Source organism: Penaeus vannamei, chromosome 2, assembly GCF_042767895.1.
Source record: "Penaeus vannamei isolate JL-2024 chromosome 2, ASM4276789v1, whole genome shotgun sequence".
Taxonomy (NCBI): domain Eukaryota; kingdom Metazoa; phylum Arthropoda; class Malacostraca; order Decapoda; family Penaeidae; genus Penaeus; species Penaeus vannamei.
The window spans coordinates 22,644,415-22,649,414 of record NC_091550.1 but is presented as its reverse complement, the minus strand read 5'-3'; positions in this window follow the sequence as shown (position 1 = coordinate 22,649,414).

Here is a 5,000-nt window from a genome sequence, read left to right as displayed (position 1 = left end):
TCTCTCTTCAAGTTCCCTTGTAGTGTTTGTTTAACATTGTAACATTTAACATTGATGGTTTTTCACCGCAGCTGTTTTGCCAATTGGCCCAGCATTACCAAATTTGTTTTAAAAAATAGCCTTTTCCTTTTCCAATAGCTGTTTATGGTATGAAGCACCTCGTTATAATAGATAAAATAGCAGAATTGTTGTGTTTGGCGTCTGTAATTGTAACTTCCTAGCAAGTAAGTTATAAACATTATCACTTATGAAATCATTTCTGACTTCTAACAGTATATCTTTATTGACCAAACACAGTGATCTCATTTAGCTCCACGTCCTTTTCACACCTGTCAATTTGTGCATAATATTGTGATAGTTTACTTATTATAATTATAATTAAATTGACAATTGTGATGAATAAAGGAAAAGACATAAGACCCCCATCAATATCTTAAGTGATAACAAGTGGGCGAGGCTTAGTTCGGCATTTGCTAACTAGGATATGCATTGAGATAATAGTAGTGTTACCTACCATATGAGTGCCATAAGTTTTACAATTCTGATTTGCTGTGGTGGTATATATATTCCACTATCTCATGGTTTGGGTCTTTTCATGAATATGTATATCTTAGAAAATAAAAAAATAAAAGCTACACATTATACTAACGTTCCCTTACTTTACCTTTACCTATATGAACTGGGTGTAAGGATCATATAGTTCTTAAAATGTAGTTTATTTTATTTTTATGTCGCTAATAAAGTATTTCTGGAATATTTGAATAAAATTACTCTACATAATCAAATACAATATAAACAATATTGCCACATACTATTCATGTACAAATGTAAAATATCCTCATATGGTAGACTAGGAAGAGGCCATTAGAGGGTAAATCTTAGATGATGTAATAAGGCACCAAACTTGAAACATATCAGACTCGAGACAGGCGAATTCTGAATAACAAAGGGGTAGTTTGACTGAAATAGGTCAATGAGCTGCTTCCGGATTTTAGGGGCTGGAAGCAGCCCCCCTACCCTAATAGACAGCATCTCATATACAGTAATGTTTCTATGTCAACCTAATATGATTATATAGATAGATAGATAGATGGATATAAGTATTGAGGATTTAAGCATACAAAGAAGACCTCACTGAAACTCAGACACTCCAGATGCCTTAACCCTTGAATGGAACACCCAGGCCTGTTTAACCCAAGTGCCAACCACGAAAAAGAAAGTAACAAATGCGCCCTCAACGACATTGGGCCCAGCAGCGGTCTGAAAGTGCCATTCTTTGTCTAGCAGCCAAAGAGAATGCTATGTTGCTCGTTGCTCCAATAAAAGTTGGAAAAATCAAGGGTGACGGGTATGAGATAGCCAAATGGTACCAATAAAGGTAAAGTGTTATCCAAGAATGATCTCAGGCAAAATCGTGTGAGACAGTGAAAATAGCTCAAATTCTGCTGAAACTGTCTCAAAATATTCTCAACTGCCGAAATTTGTTTCAACTCAATCTCAAGTAAAATAAGTCGAGAGAGTCCTAAGTCATTTGAGAATAGTTTTCCGTTCGGGGATTATAGGCCTACATATGTATATCTATGATTACATATATATATATATATATATATATATATATATATATATATATATATATATATATGTGTGTGTGTGTGTGTGTGTGTGTGTGAACAGAAAAACACGCTACCGTGTTGATACATTGGTAGAAAAACCCACAATGCACAAACTAGATTTATTGAGAAAAGTGAGACAACAGTTTCGGAATCGTCCTCGATTCTATCTTCGGGTCTGAAGATGGAATCGAGGACGATTCCGAAACTGTTGTCTCACTTTCCTCAATATATCTAGTTTGTGCATTGTGTGTTTTTTTTTTTTTTACCATATATATATATATATATATATATATATATATATATATATATATATATATATATGTTATATATTTATGTATACTGCGTATGTATATATACATATAAACATATAAACATATATATATGTATATATATATATATATATATATATATATATATATATATGTGTGTGTGTGTGTGTGTGTGTGTGTGTGTGTGTGTGTGTGTGTGTGTGTGTGTGTGTGTATGTGTGTGTGTGTGTGTGTGTGAGTGTGTGTGTGTGTGTGTGTGTGTGTGTGTGTGTGTGTGTGTGTGTGTGTGTGTGTGTGTGTGTGTGTCAAGATCAATATTAAATCGATGTATGAAAGGTGCATTGGTTATAATTGTAAAGGCTTCTGGAGTACATAGAATTGCTAAACCCACGGGAATGTTTATTTATGGAACTTTATTTTGAAAACATCAATATAAAAAGAAAAAATGTTAGAAATAACAAAGTATATTGTGAAAACTATCTATAAATGAATGATTTCCTTAAATTGTCATACCTTCCTCTCCTCCCGGTCACAGAGAGGTAGAAAAAGGTTTGGGATTCATTAGCCATATTATTTCTTCTTTTTCTTCTTTCTCTTGCATGGATACAGTGGAATTAGTCAAAAGAGACAATTCCACTTGTGCCTAGGAATGAATTAAGAAAGGAACGATAGATAAGTAGAGCATAGGAAAAGAAAACTAAGGTTAGAAGAGAAGGATCACTGACATTCAAGTAAATGACAGAAAATACCGGGTTGTGGTGGGGATTGTCTTGATCCTGGCTCACATGCTTATATTGTATTTATCATAATTATTACTGATTTATAATTGGTAGCCAAAGGCAGAGTTAAAGTTAACCTTAAGGTGGAATAAAGTTAGTAAAAAAGAATATTCCTTGTATTCCTTATTTATTACTATTACTGAAAGAGCCAAAATTACAGAATTGTTATCAATTTTGCTTGTGAAATCAAATCGGTGTGCATAGTGTTATCATTAACTTTGTAATTTTAATATTTCCCTACAGGGACGGTCATCAAAACAAAAACAAAAAAACGCTTTTTCGCGCACGCGCAGAACACTAGCGGGCAAAAGATCAACAATGGCCTCAGAATCAGCTGTAAGAACGATGTCAACCTACTACAAATCTCTTGATTTAGTTGCTAAAAAAACGTTATGGTGATTCTAAAGGTACAGAAAGCTTACCAGATCTTTTTTCTCTCTCTGATAGCTGGTCTGAAGGCCCCAGTGGTTGGCCCGTTGTTAGTTTTGGCGATGTTCATCTCTACCTAATACAAACATCGGGTAGTTACACTGAAGAGTTGAAAGCCTACACATCACTCGAAGCTTACATGTAAGTATTTCTCTTGTTTTAAAATAAAACAGGATAATGGGAAATCAGAATACTGCTATCTGTATCTGCTGGGCCATACTGATTGTTATGTTGAAAGGTCTGTCAACCAAACAAAAACATTACATAGTTATGTGAGAATCAGCTGTGAGAAAAATTTCGATGTATTATAAATCTCGATTCGGCGGCGAAAAACAGACGTAAAGAAAAGTTGCGTAATTCCAAGGGTACAAAAAGGTTACCAGAACTGTATTCTTTATCGGATATTTTGTCAGACAGCCCCACAGGATGGCCTGATAATTCGGTGACATGTATCTGTACTTTAAACAAACACCTGGTGTTTACACATTAAAAGAATCAAAGGCCTACAAATCTCTGGAAGGGTACAAGTACGTCCTCAATACTGTTTATAATAAGATTGGTTCGTAGTCGTAGGATTTAATTCTCTTGAACTTGTGAAATTCTTTCTTGCTCGTTATTTGCCTTTAAAGCCTGGTTTTTCGCAAAGTTGCTCAAAACAGGGATTTTAACAATATTTTTCTGACGTTATAGTCAGACTTTTCTAGAAGGTTAAATTTACTTTCCCACGCAATGCTGATGATACCTTGAAAAGATTTAAGGAAATTTCCTGAAGTGAGAGGCCAGTGTAGTAGTCATTGGATTTACTATCTTAATTTTGTTCTCATTTAATGTTTTACAACCTTTGTTTAGGGAAAGTTTCAAAATCAAATTAACTGAAACTTAAAGTGATTGAATATACCCACTTGTAACCAGTCAGTCACCCACTTCTACCACCGCCTAGGCCTATGCCTAACCACGGGGAAATGCATCCCCTAGAAAGAGTTACGACGATATAACATAACCGTTTAAATTTTAGAATATCTTTATAGAAAAACTATCGTACATATCATTAGCACAAACTTACATCACTCCCAGGTTCTGGATCAAAGTTCCTGCGGGGTCTTTCGGAAAACAATTAAAACTCAAAGTTGAACCTTTTTTGCTGTCCATTTGCAACTGTCGAAGTTTCTTAGGAAAGGATGAAAAAGGATGCGAATCTTATATAAATATAGAAAAAAGGGACGATGTTCGCGACAAACCAATATTTAAAATCGAAGTTCGTAGGATTTTGTTTTTGCCCACCACTGCCTCCGATTGATCATGTGACAGCTCTGTTGACGTCACGATGACCGGCCCTATGTTACTGTAAGTGAGCCAAAAGTTCAGTTAATTTGAATTTAGCTAAATTATAATTTGATATTTCTTTTCAAAAAATATATTTAAGAGCACATTATCTTTTGAAAACAAACTTTTCACAAGAAACCAGCAAAATGCATTAATATGTATGAGAAATATTGATATATATTCATATAATAGTTTCCTTGTCTTCTAAGAAAATTAAGAGAAATAAAAATAAAAGTATAAGTGACCTTGAAATCTGACATTTCCTGTTCTATTGTTGAAATAGTCAGCTATCCAGGTCAAGAGTCGACCTTTGTTTCTCATGTGGATTAGGGTACTCCTGAATGGCAAGAGGACTTGCCAATTCAGAAGCCTTCTTTAGGTGTAGAAATGCAACCACAGTGTAGTGCATATTGTGCTTAGGAAAGTGGCAATGCTATGAGCTGTGCTCATACCCCTTGTGAACCCGTACAGGTTTTCATGAGGGTCCCTTTTTCCATCGGAGCCGATTTAGTACCATTTCGGCTGTGTTGCCCAGACAGTTGAGAAGAGAGATGGGCCGGTATCCTCCTGGGTCCTTTGATTTTGGG